The following is a 17,341-nucleotide window of genomic DNA, read 5'->3' as shown; positions in this document are numbered from 1 at the left end:
CATGTGAGGAGGGAAGGGCTAGAGATTAAATGATGGGGAGATTATCAGGCATACTTCCCTTCTTTGGAGTCATGATTACATTGGTCTCGATTAATGTGAACGGACTGAGGGGTGAGAAGAAATTGTAGCAGTTGTTGCAGGGTTTTAAACGTATGGACTTGTTGTGTCTGCAAGAAACCTTTTGGGATGAGGATATCCTAGAAAGAGTTCAGAAGGTTTGGAAGGGAGAGGTGTTTGGAAGTTGTGCAAACAATAACCGTAGAGGGGTGGCAGTTTTGGTGAATCCGTCCATAAAAGAGAACGTTGCCTTGATGGACAAGGACGCTGAGGGGAGATTTTTACGGCTAAGGGTAAAAATGGAGGGATTTAATTGCGATCTCTTTAATATCTATGCACCGAACTGTAATGTATATACCTTTAAGGGGGGAACTACTTTTTACAGCTCATGTATACTGCAGTACCGGCAGTAACCACACCTGTATATAGCACTGAGTAGTAATCGGTACAGTTCAGTTCCAGAGTGAGCCACATTGAGTAAACACCTGTTGTACCGTTCTCCTGCAGTCTGTGTCTTACGACTGACGGACACAACATTGGCGATGAGACAAATTCGATCCTAACTGCAACTTTGCATCACCTCCCAGGGATTCGTTCCTGGAGACCAGTAGATTGGAGGTCAAGGCCAGAGACATGGGCATCGACCACGGGCAACCGCCCAGTCATCCAGCAGAGACTCGAGAATTGCGGGGGAGGCTGTTAAGAGCCAGGCTTGGCTTTCCAGTCGCGGTGGTCTAGCGAAACGGGCTGGCAACAGGTAGTGCGCAGACCCATCCCGGATAGCGGCGGGCTAGAGCCCGACCGAGCGGCACAGCAAAGGGCCGAGCAGCGTCGACGGGGGAGAGAGAGAGAGGGCAGAGCGCACAGGGCGCAGCCGGTGTTCAGGGGCCGAGCAGCGTCGAGGAGAGGAAGAGAGAAGCACAGAAACCCGCGAGGCGCCGCCATTGCCACGAGGACCGCCGAGAGTGGCATTGGCAGCAGCGCAGGAGAAGCGCGCGAAACCTACAGGGTGCCGCCATTGCCACGAGGACCGCCGAGAGCGGTGTTGGCAGCAGCGGGAGAGGAAGGAAAGCACGGGAGACGCCATTTTAAGCCATTTTAAACCACACCCAAAATGCCGAAGAGTGGCAGTATCACCGCATTTGACAATGAAGTCGAAGATTGGACTACATATGTCGAACAAATAGATGTATACTGCAAGGCAAATGAGGTGTCAGATGACAAGAAAGCGCTGGTATTGTTAAATTTAATGGGTGCAAAGACGTATGGCTTATTACGAAATCTAGTAACCCCAGCGAAGCCAGTGGAAAAGAGTTTTGGAGACATAGTGACGATACTACAGGAACATTTAAACCCCACACCGCTGCTGATAGCAGAAAGATTCAAGTTTCACAAACGGAACCAGCATAAGGATGAAAGCAATGCTGAATATTTAACAGAACTGCGCAAACTATCGAAACACTGCCAGTTTGGAACGGGACTGGCAGATACCTTAAGGGACAAGTTTGTGTGTGGGCTTCAAAGTGAAGGAACCCAGAAACGGCTTTTATCTGAAAAGGACCTTACGCTGGACAAGGCTTTCAGCATTGCGGTATCATATGAAGCAGCAGCACGGGGCGCTGCAGAGATACAACAGAGACCGCAAGAATATGGCACAAACGAAATGTCATACAGAACAGAGAAGTGCTATTGCTGCGGCAGAACAACACACGACCACAATGATTGCTGGTTCAAAGACAAAGTGTGCAGACAGTGTGGAAAAGTAGGACACACAGCACGAGTCTGCAGGTCAGGAAAGAAAACCAGCAATAAGAAATCTCCAAAAGAAAAGTATAATAAGGTACATAAGGTGACGGAGAATAGTTCAGATGAACAAAAGAGTGATACTGACTCCGAAAACAGGGAGCTGAGTTGTCTGAAACTACATAATGTGATCAAAACGGAGGATCACCGAACCATTTGGGTCACTCTCAAGATAGCAGGAGTCCAGGTAAAAATGGAATTGGACACAGGATCAGCCCTAACAGTCATAAACCGACGGGACTACGAGCGGCTATTCTCACACATACCCTTGAGAGACACAAAAATTATTTTGAAGAAGTACACGGGGCAAAAAGTCTACCCCAAAGGAAAAATAAGGGTGACCGTTATATATAACGGTAAAGAAACACCTGTATGTATTGCAAGATGGAGGACCACCATTACTGGGACATGAATAGATCCAGAAAATACAGCTGGATTGGCATTCCATACAAGCACTGAATGTGGCTGCCAAAAAGGATGACGACGTCACACCTGGGCGACTGTCAAAGATCCTAACCGACGCGCAAGAAGTGTTCCAGCAAAGACTCGGAACACTAAAAGGCATGACAGCAACAATTAAAATTGAAGAAAACGCAAGCCCAACATTTTTTAAGGCCAGACCGGTACCTTATGCGATCCGCCCAGCTGTCGAAGCAGAGCTGGAGAGTTTGGAACGTTCAGGTGTACTGTCCAAGGTAGACTGGAGCGAGTGGGCTACACCCATCGTCCCTGTGATGAAAAAGTCGTTGAGCAGCTCGCCTGGGGAACCAAGGAAGGTTCGCATCTGTGGGGACTTTAGGTAACAGTGAACCCAGTCCTTCACACCGTACAATATCCACTTCCGCGGATTGAAGATATTTTTGCCTCGTTATCTAGAGGAAAACGCTTCACTAAGATTGATCTGGCCCAGGCGTATCTGCAAATGGAGGTAGAAGAAGCATCAAAAAAATACGTCACAATCAACACCCATAAAGGTCTCTACCAATACAACCGGCTGGTATTCGGGGTAGCATCAGCTCCGGCTATTTGGCAAAGGGCAATGGAACAAGTCCTGCAAGGGATCCCAGGGACCCAGTGTTATTTGGACGACATCCTGGTCACGGGCGAAAATGACAGTGATCACCTTGCCAACCTGGAGCAGGTGCTCACTAGATTGAAGGAATATGGGCTCCGAGCTAACCGCCCCAAATGCGAGTTTTTAAAAAAACAGATCTCGTATTGTGGCCACGTTATCGATAAAGAGGGGTTACATAAGTCCCCAGAAAAGATTGAGGCAGTAGTCAAGGCTCCAGCACCGGAAAACGTGTCACAACTGAGGTCGTTCCTCGGGCTGGAAAACTACTACCATAAGTTCTTGCCAAATTTGTCTACAATACTACACCCACTGAACACCCTACTGCAAACTGGGGTGCCATGGAAGTGGAGTGACGAATGTAAACGAGCTTTCCAGAAGAGCAAAACACTAATCACATCGAAAGAGGTATTGGCCCATTTCAACCCAGCACTACCAATTCGGTTGGCGTGTGATGCGTCACCCTACGGCATTGGAGCGGTGCTATCGCACAAATTCTTGGACGGCTCAGAGAGGCCAATAGCCTTTGCGTCACGATCACTAACCTCAGCCGAGCGTAACTACGCCCAGATTGACAGGGAGGCCCTCAGCCTAGTGTGGGGAGTGAAAAAGTTCAATCACTATCTGCACGGGCAGAAATTCACCTTGCTGACTGACCACCAGCCTCTTGTCTCCATTTTTAATCCGAAGAAGGGCGTTCCGGTGATGACTGCGCAACGACTACAAAGATGGTCACTCTTTCTAGGGGCGCACCACTATGAAATTGAATATAAGGGCACGAAACAGCATGGGAATGCTGATGGGCTATCACGCCTGCCACTGCCTACTGCGGAGGAAGCACCAGCAGTGGATCCTGTTGAAATATTCCATTCGACTACAGTTGAATACCTACTGGTAACTAACGCTTGTATCGAAAAGGAAACCCGAAATGACCCGACACTGTCTCGGGTATATGATTTGACGGTGAAAGGATGGCCAGCACATGGCGACTCACTGTTGCCAGCATTCTCAACAAGAAGAGAACAGCTGTCAGTGTGCCGGGGGACCTTGATGTGTGGATCCCGAGTGGTAATTTCACCCAAGTTAAGGGATAGAGTGCTCAATGAGCTTCATGAGGGTCATCTGGGAGGGGTAAAAATGAAAAGCCTTGCCAGGGCTTATGTGTGGTGGCCGGGAATCGATAAACAAATCAAGGACCTGACCAAGAGCTGCTCAGGATGCCAGAAAGTCCAAAATGCACCACCACATGCCCCTCTACATCCATGGGAGTGGCCCTCATCTCCATGGCAATGGGTGCATATTGATTTTGCTGGTCCATTCATGGACTCAATGTTTTTAATAGCCGTGGATGTGCACTCGAAATGGCCTGAGGTCATCAAAATGTCCTCCACCACCACGGAGAAAACTATTGCAGTCCTACGGACCATTTTCACCGGGAATGGCTTGCCAGAACAGATTTGCTCTGATAACGGACCACAGTTTGTGTCCGAAGAATTCCGGAGGTTTATGAAGAAGAATGGGGTAAGGCATTACACATCCGCCCCGTATCATCCAGCCACAAATGGATTGGCTGAGAGGTTCGTACAAATCTTTAATGAGGCAATAAAGGCTATGTACAATGACAACATTCCGCTGCAGCATAAGGTGGACAATTTCCTGTTCGCCTACTGGAATGTGACACATGCAGTCACCAACCAGGCCCCGGCCATGATGTTCTTTAACCGAAGGTTAAGATCTCGCCTGGACTTGCTCAGACCAAACGTACGAAGAGATGTTGAGAGTAAGCAATTCCAGCACATCCATGAGAAGCCAACAAGGAGCTTCAATGTCGGGCAACCAGTCTTGGCCCATGACTACCAAACAGAAAAATGGCAGCCAGGAACGATATGCACACGGCAGGGCCCACTAATGTACACAGTGGACGTTGGGGAGAACATCGTGAGATGCCATGCTGACCAGATCCTAGAGTCACAGGAACAAGTCAACCCCATGTCTCGCCCATACGTACCTGGTGAGGAACCCAATGTACAGGTCGCATCTACCCCAGAAACAGTAGCATCGGAAGCTGATGACCCAACCGATGACAGGGTGCCAGAATCGCCTCCACACCAAGAGCGAGACACTCGGGAAAGGCGCTATCCAGAAAGGATCAGGAAGCCTCCCAAAGACTGAATATATAAATGGACTATTTTCAGCTAACGTTGTATGTTAAAAGTGTTAATTGTAATTAGTTTGATATTTAATTGTTAAATGAGTGTTATGGTACTGTTAATCTAAAAGGGGAGGAATTGTAATGTATATACCTTTAAGGGGGGGAACTACTTTTTACAGCTCATGTATACTGCAGTACCAGCAGTAACCACACCTGTATATAGCACTGAGTAGTAATCTGTACAGTTCAGTTCCAGAGTGAGCCATGTTGAGTAAACACCTGTTGTACCGTTCTCCTGCAGTCTGTGTCTTACTACTGACGGACACAACACGAACGACCATTGCAAGCATCGTGAGTTTTTTCGGGGGTTATTCACTGAAGCGGCAGAGGTGGAAAATCCTGGTACAGTGGGGGATTTTAATGTATTTTTATCTCAGATGGACATTTCAGCCCAGATGACCTTTAAGGATGATAACTCCAGAGGGATGATTGTAAAAATGATGGCAAATTTAAATTTGAGAGACTTATGGAGGGACCGGAAACCCATAAAAAGGGAGTTCTCCAGATCAGGTTGGGTGGGTGATGTTTTAAAACAGAGCCGAATAGATTTTGTGTTAATGCAGGAAGGGTTAAGTTCTGAGGTGATGGAGATTTATTATAAAAAAGTATTTTTTAGTGATCACTCGGCTTTGGGTCTTAGAATTAGGAACAGCAGAGTTAAGATCGGTTCAGGGGTGTGGATTTTAAACAATCAATACCTGAAAGAAATTGCTTATAAAGAAGGGATTATAAAGATAATAAAGGATGCTCGGAAGGAACCTTTGTTCTTGAAAGAAAGAAGAGTTTGGTGGGATAATTTCAAATATGAGGTAAAAGTTTTTTCGGTACATTATGGGAAAAAGAGGGCGGCAGCTAACCAGCGTCGAAAAGAGAATATAAACAAAAGGTTTACGGATGTCTGTAAAGCAGTTGACGGAGGGGATAAGGGAGCGGAGACTAAGTTCCGGGTGCAAAAGGAAGAGTGGGAATTATTGCAAGCTGAAAAACGCAAGGGGGCCATTCTCCGTGTAAAGGCTAGAGATGCATTGGAGGGCGAAAGATGCACTAGATATTTTCTGGAGCAAGAAAAGCTGCAACAGAGATTATCGTTAATTGAAGAGTTAAAGGTTGGGGAGAAGATCATTCATGAAAGTGGGGAGATTTTGGAGGCGGCTAGCAGCTTTTATCAAGAGTTATATACTAAAGAAGACATTTCCAATTTGGCGATGGAGAAGGTTACTGCTTTTATTGAAGAGCATTTAAAGGAGGATGGGAGAAGCATGTTGTGGTAAACCACTGTAGTTCACTGTGTTCACTGTTGTTGTTGTTGTTGTTGTCGTTCACTCTTGTTTCACTGTTGTGCCTGACTATGCCTCAGCTGACTCCGCCCCTGGGCTACCGAGCATAAGAGCGGCCGCATGGCAGCTCCTGGCATTCGGTCGTCCACTAGAGGCATAGTCCTGATCTGTCTGAAGTGCAATTCAGTAGTTAATAAAAGCCTGTTGTTCTGAACTCTGCCTAGCCTTTTATTAGAATTGATAGCGCATCAATTTTATTAACTACTGAAAAAAAAACGATGCTGCAGATTCTTAAGATCAAGTGCCTGGAACTCGACCCGCAAGAACCGGACTCGACTGCTAAGTTCTCGCACTGGCTGCACTGTTTTGAGTCCTTTCTGACTGCATCCGGCGAGACCGTCGCCGCCGATGCCGACAAGCTCAGGGTGCTGAACTCTAAAGTAAACCACCGAGCTTTTGCCCTTATCCGGGACGCTACGAGCTACCAGGGGGCTATCGACATCTTGAAGGAGCAATACGCACGCCCGGTCAACTATGTTTACGCAAGACATCTCCTGGGGTCTCGCAAACAACAGCCCGGGGAACCCACAGAATCATACATACGGGCGCTGAAGGAACTCGGCCGAGCCTGCGAATGCAAGCAAGTAACAGCCACGGAACATACGGAGGAGCTCATCCGGGACGCCCTCGTGGCGGGCCTCAGGTCCACTCACACACGGCAGCGACTGCTGGAAAGTAGCGAGCTCGACCTGAAGAAGGCAATTTCACTCACCCTCTCGTTGGACGTAGCCCACCGGAACATGGAGGCCTACTCCCCGGACCGCGCGGCCGCCTCATGGATGCCGCAGCCGCCGCCACCTTGGGACGCGGCGCCGCCACGGGCCCTGGCCTCAACTGCTGCAGCGATGTCCCGCCCGAGCCAGAAAAGTTATTTCTGTGGCCAAACCAATCACCCCAGGGTGCGCTGCCCGGCGAAAAACGCGGTCTGCTCTGCCTGCGGTAAGAAGGGACACTACGCTGGCGTCTGCAGAAGCCAGAAGACCCCTACCTCCAGCAGCGCCGCGTGCGATTCGTGGGAGCGGCCATCTTGCCTCCCTCCAGCCTCGTGGGGATCGGGATCGTCATGGGCGCCGCCATTTTGTCCTTCCTCTCCGACGCCGCCATCTTGTCTGCCATTCTGCCAACGGGCCCCCGACTCACCCACCGCCGCCTCACCGGGGTTCTACAGCGACGCTACCGACTCCACAGCGGCCTCCATCACGCTGGATCAATCCAGACCCCATCAGCTAGCCAGGTCCACGATGGACATCCAGGTAAATGGCCGCGCCACAACTTGCCTTTTTGATTCCGGGAGCACGGAGAGCTTCATACACCCTGATACAGTACGGCGCTATTCTCTCTCGGTCCGGCCAACGCGCCATCGGATCTCCATGGCCTCGAAATCCCACTCAGCAGACGTCGGCGGCTACTGCGTAGTGACCCTCTCGGTGAAGGGCTCCGTATATAAAAATGTAAAGCTCTTCGTCCTGCCACATCTCTGCGCTGCCGTTCTACTGGGGTTGGACTTTCATTGTCACTTTAAGAGTGTCACCTTGACATACGGTGGACCTTTTCCCCCACTCACTGTCTGCAACCAGCAGTTTTTAAATTGCCCGCCACGCCCCACCTGTAGTCTCTCCACCCTCAAAATCACACCCCCCCCCCTGTTCGCCAACCTCACCCGCGACTGCAAGCCTATCGCCACAAAGAGCAGGCGATACAGCACCGGGGACAGATCCTTCATAAGATCTGAGGTGACGCGGCTCCTGAAAGAGGGGATTATTGAGGATAGTACCAGCCCCTGGCGAGCCCAGGTGGTAGTCGTTAAGACTGGCAACAAGCAGCGCCTAGTCATCGACTACAGCCAGACTATCAACAAGTACACCCAGTTGGACGCATACCCCCTCCCCCGCATAGCCGACATGGTTAAGATAGCGCAATACCGCGTTTTCTCGACCATTGACCTCAAGGCAGCATACCACCAAATCCCTATCCGCCCTGAGGACCGCCAGTACACAGCTTTCGAGGCAAACGGCCGCCTTTTTCACTTCCTCAGGGTTCCTTTTGGCGTCACCAACGGTGTCTCCGTCTTCCAGAGGGAGATGGACCGGATGGTCGACGAGAATGCGTTACAGGCCACGTTTCCCTACCTAGACAACGTGACCATCTGCGGCCATGACCTGCAGGACCATGACGCCAATCTTGATAAGTTCCTCCGCACGGCCCAACTCCTAAACCTCACGTACAACAAGGAAAAGTGCATATTCCGCACAGCCCGCCTCGCTATCCTTGGTTGCGTGGTGAAACACGGAGTCATCAGTCCTGACCCTGACCGGATGCGCCCGTTGATGGAACTTCCCCTGCCCCACTGTCTCAAGGCCCTCAAAAGGTGCCTGGGCTTCTTTTCCTATTACGCCCAGTGGGTCCCTCATTATGCGGACAAAGCCCGTCCACTTATCAAGTCCACTTCCTTCCCCCTGACGGCGGAGGCCCACTTAGCCTTTCACCGTATAAAAGATGACATTGCCAAGGCCACCATGCACTCGGTAGATGAGTCCATCCCCTTCCAGGTGGAGAGCGATGCATCCGACTTCGCCCTGGCCGCTACCCTTAACCAGGCGGGAAGACCCGTGGCCTTCTTTTCACGAACCCTCCAGGGCTCCGAACTCAGACACTCCTCTGTGGAAAAGGAGGCCCAGGCCATTGTGGAGGCGGTGCGGCACTACCTGGCTGGAAAACGATTTACCCTGCTTACTGACCAGCGTTCAGTTGCTTTCATGTTCAACAACAAGCAGAGGGGTAAAATCAAAAATGACAAGATTTTGAGGTGGAGAATCGAACTTTCCACCTACAATTACGACATCTTGTACCGGCCAGGGAAACTCAACGAACCCTCAGACGCTCTATCGCGAGGCACATGCGCCACCGCGCAGATCGATAGACTACGGGGCCTCCACAACGACCTCTGCCACCCGGGGGTCACCAGGTTCTTCCATTTCATTAAGGGCCGCAACCTGCCTTACTCCATCGAGGAGGTCAGGACCATGACCAGGAGCTGCCCAGTCTGTGCAGAGTGCAAGCCGCGCTTCTATACGCCTGACAGAGCAAACCTGATCAAGGCCACCCGCCCTTTTGAGCGCCTGAGTATCGACTTTAAAGGGCCCCTCCCCTCCTCTGACCGCAATGTGTACTTCCTCAACATAGTTGATGAGTACTCCCGTTTCCCTTTTGCCATCCCCTGCCCGGACACGACCACCGCTACGGTCATTAAATGCCTGCACAACCTCTTTGCTCTGTTCGGTTTTCCCAGCTATATTCATAGCGACCGGGGCTCGTCCTTCATGAGCGACGAACTCCGTCAGTACCTGCTCATGAGAGGTATTGCCTCAAGCCGGACCACCAGCTACAACCCCCGGGGGAACGGACAGGTTGAAAGAGAGAACGCGACGGTCTGGAAGGTGGCCCTCCTAGCCTTAAAATCTAGGGGCCTTCCGACCTCCCGTTGGCAGGATGTCCTACCCGATGCGCTCCACTCCATCCGGTCACTGCTGTGTACAGCCACCAACGCAACCCCCCATGAGCGAATGTTTGTTTTTCCCCGGAGGTCCACATCCGGTAACTCACTACCACACTGGCTGACGTCCCCAGGGCCCGTCCTGCTGAGGAAGCATGTAAGGTCCCACAAAACGGCTCCCCTGGTAGAGAAGGTTCACCTCCTCCATGCCAACCCCCAGTACGCCTACATGGCATACCCGGACGGGCGGGAGGACACAGTCTCCATTAGAGATCTGGCACCCTCGGGGTCCACTGACCCGCCACCATTGCCCCCCACTACGACCCCCTCCGACACGGCCCAAAATTCAGTAGACCCAATTCTCACCCCGTCCATTCCACCCCAGTAGACGGCATGCCGCGCCCCCAGGACCAGCCGGAGCCCACTCGCCCACCCAACACCAAAGGGGACGATACGCCGGTGCTGGACCCCGCTCAAGACGCGTCGTGGGAAGCTGTACCATCGCAATCGTCGCCACGAAGATCTCGACGGCAAACGAGGCCGCCCGACAGACTCGCCTACTCGAACTTTTGATACACTTCACCCCGCCGGACTTAATTTTAAACGAGGGGTGAATGTGGTAAACCACTGTAGTTCACTGTGTTCACTGTTGTTGTTGTTGTTGTTGTCGTTCACTCTTGTTTCACTGTTGTGCCTGACTATGCCTCAGCTGACTCCGCCCCTGGGCTACCGAGTATAAGAGCGGCCGCATGGCAGCTCCTGGCATTCGGTCGTCCACTAGAGGCATAGTCCTGATCTGTCTGAAGTGCAATTCAGTAGTTAATAAAAGCCTGTTGTTCTGAACTCTGCCTAGCCTTTTATTAGAATTGATAGCGCATCACATGTGTGACAAAGAAGTAGGATTAGCGGAAATAAAAGTAGCAATAAGTGGAATGAAGGGGGGGGGGGGAAAGCCCAGGGTCCGATGGACTAAGTGTAGAATTTTATAAAGAATTTTGTGAGATTTTAAGTCCATTGCTCTTAGAAGTTTTTAAGGAAATTAAAATTGAGGGAAGCCTGGCCCCATCTATGAGGCGAGGGATCATAAGCTTAGCTTATTATAAAAATAAAGGGGATAGACGGGATCTGAAGAATTGGAGGCCCATCACGTTATTAAATGTGGATTATAAGATCTTGGCGAGGGTTATGGCAAATCGTTTGAAGGAGTTGTTACTGCAGATAGTTTGGCCTTCTCAGTCCTATGGAGTCATAGGCCGGGACATCGCAGACTCTGTGGTCTCAATCCGAGATGCAATTGAGCTCATGGAAGAGAGTGGGAGGGAAGCTTATGTATTAAAGATAGATCAAGAGAAAGCCTTTGATAGGGTCTCTCATGAGTTTTTATTGAAGGTTTTGGAAGCATTTGGTTTCAAGGAAAATTTCATTCAGTGATAAGGATTTTTTATTCAAACATATTTAGCTGTGTTAAATGTAATGGTTTTTTATCCAAGTATTTTCCGATACAGAGATCAGTGAGACAGGGTTGTCCCCTGTCCCCATTGATGTACACATTGGTAGCAGAACCATTAGGTTACATGATGCGAAAGAAACAAGGTGTAGTTGGGATTGTGGTCCCCAGTTCTGGGCTGGTGTCAGTGATACACCAATATGCAGATGACACAACCTTAACATTGAGAAATGGGGAGTCAGTGAGGAAAGCTATGGAGGTAGTGGAGGAATATTGTAGAGCTTCAGGAGCCAGAGTGAATTATAGTAAGTCCCAATGCCTGGTTGCAGGGAGGGGTAGGGGGGAATGGTTGGGGGAATGTCCCTTTAAGGTGGTAGAGGTTTTGGAAGTTCTGGGGGTGCATATGGGGTGCAAGAAAGACAGGGATGAAGTGGATCGATTAAATTGGGAACCGAAGGTTATGAAAATTAAAAAGATTTTGGGAAGATGGGAAAGGAGGTTGAAAGTGCAAGGAAGAGCGACAGTGGTGTCTGCCCTCCTGCTATCTAAGCTATGGTACTTATTGACGGCGGAGGATATTCCTGAGTGTGTGGAAAAGTCCATCCGAGAGGCTTGTGTGAGGTTTTTATGGGAAGGGAAACCAGCCTTGGTGGCTTACAATACCATCATTGGACGGAGAAATCAGGGAGGACTCAATTTCCCAGATATTGATTTGAAGAAAAAATCCTTTAGAATCAAATGGGTGCAGAGATTTCTTCAGAAGTCAAATACAAGTTTTTGGAAGAGTTGTTTTGAGCATTTTTTTAAACGAAGTGGGATAGGAGGGCAGGGGATATTGTATATGGAATACAATAATATGTTTTTGAAATCGATTAAACTTCTCCCTAGGTTTTATAAGGGGGTTTTAGAGACTTGGGCCCAATTTTTAAAAAGTGTGCAGTTTATGCCCAAGGGGGCTGAGGAATTTTTAGAACAGCCCTTATTTTTGAACTGGTGGGTCAACATCGAAGGAGAGGTTTTATTTAATCAAGCTTTTATAAAAGCTGGGATTATATCTGTGAAAGATGTATTATCCGAGGTGATTCCAGGTTGGTTGCCGGAAGCGATAGTGAGAGACATGGTGTGGGAGGAGGATCAGGAGGTAGAGGAAAATGCAATAGGAATTATGTATGAGAAGATTGTGAGGGCAATGCCACAGGATTGGATGGAAGAAATAAATGCGCAAATCTCCAAAGGAAGTAAAATGCGTCCTGCTTTTCCAAGCTTTGTACGGGAGAAAGGGGGAGAGTTGGACAATTTGACAACTGTACTACTCGAGATTTCTATGAGGTATTTAGAGAATGGAGATTCAAGACACCTGCTGGTCAGGAGTTTTGGCAGAGTATATACCCACAGAATTTGGAAGGGAGTGTGGGCAATTTTTAGATGTCCAGAGTGGATTGAACTGGATTTCAAATTGGCTCATAACCGGATTTTTACCATGACAGTCTTGTGCAAGATTGGGCGAGTGGAGGCGGCAACTTGCCCAGTGTGTGGGACACGGGATGAGACTCTGTCCCATTTACTGGTGTTATGTCCGCAGTTAAATGACTTTAAGTACTATGTTCGACAGTTGTGTGAAGCTTTTTTGCTGGGTGGGGACCGAAGAGCGAGAATGGGAATCCCGTGGGACTTGTAGGATTTTGCAATAATTTTGAAACTTTCTACAGCTCCGAAGATTTATTTTTTAATTAAAGAATACCTGGGTAGAATACACCTTTCAAAATCCAGGGATCAAAAATGGCCGTCAGACCTCGTGACAGAAGAAAAGGCAGCCTGTGTGTCTGTGAAAATGATAATCAAAGATGGCTGCCCGACCTCGTGGCAGAAGACACAACACAGCCTGTGTGCTGTGAAAAGGAAAATCAAAGATGGCTGACAAAGGATTTTTAAAAAAACCAGCCTCTGAAGTAGTAAGGTATTTAAACCGTCAATCAAATGCGGTTTGGGAAACTGCTACAATGTTGACTCAAAAGATTAAGTGCTTGAGACTGTCAGCATGAACAAAGGAACTTTGTTTACACGAACGCTTTACAATATTGACTTAAGAGATTAAGCACTTGAGACTGCCAATCACTTGCGGTTGGGCATGACCACAGGACAATCAGATTGTTTACACTAACATCCAAGGGCTGTTTACTCAGCAATTAAGGGAATAGACATGTTCTCTTCAAACGGAGACAGCTTTATTTAACCCATCACAATGAATGGGGATACATTCAAAAACCCATCACAAGGGAAATGGGTAATTCATCCAAAACCCATCACAATGAATGGGGACAGATCAATTCCCTTTTGTATAGCCCAGATACATCCAGATTTGGGCGGGAAGATTTCGGCTCCAAATGGGGTATAAGATAGCTTCTCAGGAAGCCATCTCTCTCTCTCTGCAACCTCGTCTCCGTGCCCTATCTACAACTCAGGAGCCCGCCCAAGGGAGTGAAATACCAGCAGTTACTTTTAAACACTGGGTATCTCCATTTCAGGGTGGTGAAGAATCTAAGATTGCAGGGGCACGGAGCAGGCGTTTCAATGGTGAGCATAGTTTTTCTGGCCCATCACAAGGCAACTTAGATAGGTATTTAGGGGTGGGAATTAAGGGGGATTTTGTTAAAATTGTGATTTCAGTCAATTTTCCCTCGTCGTGTCTGTTTTCTCCTCCCCTGTTAGGTAACAGTGTTGCACTAAGCAAAAGTGTGTGGTAGTGGACAATAAGTGTACTGTGCTAAGTCAAACTGCTGTATCGAGCACAGGTGTGTTGTATTCATTATTTTAAGTTGTTTTCTTTTTGTTTCAATAAATACTGGCCTGTTTTGCACCCAACCACGAGTCTCGTTTCTGTCTACATCACTACCGAATAAGTCCGGCGGTCAGAACCAGGAAAGGGGAGCGCTTCAAAACCGCACGGGGCTCTGGAGCAGCTCAGAGGCTTCTGACTGGCCAGAGACAATAACCCCATCCCCGTTAATAATTCCTACAAAATGACGACCGCGACAGGACCGTCAGCAACGGTGTGTGATGTAGCAGATGGTGGTTTGGGTCTGGAGAGAGCAGCAGTTATTGGTTTTCTTTTTATCCCACTGGTTTGTTTGTGGTTAGGTGCCTGCAGGGTTGGGGAAGTTACCCGCATGCTTAGAGAATCTAGAGCAGAGAGTTGGGATAGGGAAAGAGAGGTTGAAGAATACCAGGCCAAGATAGAGCGCCTGGTGGTCCAGTTTAGTGAGGGCAAAAGCCACACGAGGCACGAGTCAGAGTACCTGAAGTGCCTAGTTGCAGAGGCCAAGAGCAATGAGATGAGGGTGCGGGAGGAGAACGCTCGCCTCATACAAGAAGTAAAAGAGCAGGAGGAAAAGGTTAGGGAGGTAAAGGCAGCATATAAGTCGGCCTGCGAGCAAGGGTTCGAGGAAGCAGATCATGGCCCCTGTAGGGAAGAGATAGAAAGCTTGAATATGGCTTTAAAGAGGGCAAAGGGGATGATATGTCTGATCAGCCTGAAGGCAGGTCAGTCGGATTTTACCAGCAACCCAAGTAAAACCGTCCCACTGGCAACACCCAGGAAAAGGCTGGTCAGGGAATCAGAGGTCCCACTACTGCCACCCACGGCTCTGAGCTTTCAGGAGCTCTGGCAGCAAAGGGGGGTGGAGGATGAGGTGTTAGAGGAAGCACAGCAGGCCCCACTAGATAGGCCGGGACCAGGACCAGTGTACCCCCTCCGACAATGGAGGTACGGTCCGCCTGTTGATGAAGATGACCCTGGGGCCATCCAGAATCAGTTTGTGGTGCCGTATGGCACCCACCAGCTCAGGGACATGGTTAGCCACATCCCCAAGCTCACTAAAAAGGGAGACCCCTCTCTGCACTTCAGGGAGATAGAGCAAGCAGCTTGTGTAAATGACTGCGATGACGCAGAGCAAGCAAAAATGCTGCTGTTTTCCCTGGCAGGTGATCTCCTCCAGGCCCTATCTGGCGAGTGCAAAAGGGTGCAGAGGGATTATGAGGGTCTCAAGAATGAGGTATTGGAGGCCATGGGACTCAATGATGGTAGCCCGTTCGCCCGGGTAGAAAGAACGGTGCAGCTCCCAGGGGAGTCCCCGCAGGCGTTCGCAGACAGGCTGTAGCCAGTCTACCGGAGCGCATGCCCGGGAATGCCAGGGCGGGCAGCCCTGGACCCAGTCCAATTGACTCACTGGCTCCGTTGTCTCATGACAAACAGCCTACCCCAGATCCAAGCCCAGGTAGTGGCTTGGTTCGACCCCCGAAACCCCCAGACCACCGAAGAAGCGGTGATCCGCCGGCTCACAGTAGCCTTCAGGAACATGAGGGGTATCGAGACGCCCCAACCCAAGGGAAGAGTCCATGAGGTTAAACCTGGGAGCCAGAGTAAGAAAGAGTGGCACCAGGAGGGGAACCGTCCCTCCCAGGCTAGGTTAAATTGCTATGTGTGCGGGAAAGATGGTCACTGGAGAAAAGACTGTAAGAATCCCTGGAAGGATAGCAAGGGAAAGGATCCCACAGCCCCAGCCCATAAAGCAGGGCCAGATATCCCTCCCGCAGCGATTGAGTCATTTTTACAGTCCCTACGGTCTCTTCTGACTGGCAAGGGGAGAGTAGCAGCCACCACCGGTGCTTTGACCCCGTCTGCCCCACCTCTCTCCCAGCAATGACTAGAGCCATTGCAACCTGTGGACCTGTGTCCCCGTGAAAATGTGGAGGGGAGCAGGCCCTACGTTGAGATGGGGGTGAAGATGGTGCAGGGGAGATATTCAGTGGACACTGGAGCCTCCAGCATGGTGGCCCACTCGGAAGACCTGACCAATTCACCCTGGTCTAACAAGGTCCCATTTAGCTTAATGGGACCCACAGGGAAACAGGCAGCTGGGAGTGAACCTGAGAATAGAAATCCTCAGCCCACAATGGCTACAAGCTCACAGACTGCACAGGCAGGCACTGTGGCTTGTGTTAGGGGAGGAGCCATGCAGGACCAGTGTAAGTTGTTCAAGCAGGGGAACAGGGAAGGAGAGTTCTGCGACCCCTGTAGAGCAGGCCCGGTAGCAACAATCCAGGACAAGGGAGGCACACAGGGGATAGCTTTGGCCCTGGACCAAAAGCAGGTCCAAGCCCAAGACTCCACCTTCAAGGCCGCCCTGGTAAGGGAAAAGGATTTGGAATAGAATTACTGGCAGGCTGCCAGTTATATTAAACAATGCGGGTTGTTTAAGCAGGGGGCAGGGGAACAGGCAGCTGGGATTGTACCCGAGATTAGAAATCCCCAGCCTGCAGCGCGTAGGCACACACAGACTGCACACACAGGCGCAGTCGCGTGCATGAGAGGAGAAGCTCCCCAGCACTTGGCCCGAGCGATTCCCCCTCTCTTGTGGGACTCTGGGGAGGAGCCTGAACCAGGCTTTAGACCTGAAGGGGAAGGCTCTCAGCCACCGGCAGCCGGTGGCAAGGGATTGCCTGTCCCCAGCCCAGGTTTGGGAAGGGAGGGACCCAAAGGAGGAGGTCCCCAGCCAGCAGGAAGTGTGACCCGAGCTAAGGGTCTGCTCGCCGGGGTAGCCCCACCAGTGACACTCCCTAGGAGGTCTTTTCGGGTACCCCAGCCCAAGAAAGTATGGTCACCAGCTTTCCAATGGAACAGGGTGGGCTCCCGAGTCAGGGAGAAGCCAAAAGGCAGAAGTCCCCAACCAGCAGCCCTAAGCTGCGAGGGACCAGAAATTGGAATTAGTCCAGCCACGCCGCAGGGAGCAGCCTGTGGCAGCCCAACCAGGGATTAGGCTGGCCGCCCAGAGACGGGCGGCGCTTGTGTATAGCTTTGTCCAGGTAATATGGATAGAGGATTAAGGTAGAATGTGTTAATTTTAAAATTTTTAGATGTTTT

At 50.1% G+C, this 17,341-nt stretch overlaps 1 protein-coding gene across 5 annotated transcripts in view; it reads right to left on the bottom strand.

Moving 5' to 3' along the window:
• Window positions 1-17,341, bottom strand: part of LOC147117234 (uncharacterized protein C2orf66-like) — a 115,639-nt gene that overhangs the window by 27,882 nt on the left and 70,416 nt on the right. The window lies entirely within an intron of this gene.

Source organism: Somniosus microcephalus, chromosome 5 (assembly GCF_052327205.1).
Source record: "Somniosus microcephalus isolate GS21.2 chromosome 5, FLI_Smic_1.0, whole genome shotgun sequence".
Taxonomy (NCBI): domain Eukaryota; kingdom Metazoa; phylum Chordata; class Chondrichthyes; order Squaliformes; family Somniosidae; genus Somniosus; species Somniosus microcephalus.
The sequence above is the reverse complement of the archived record's forward strand: the minus strand, read 5'-3'. Positions and strand labels throughout refer to the sequence as shown.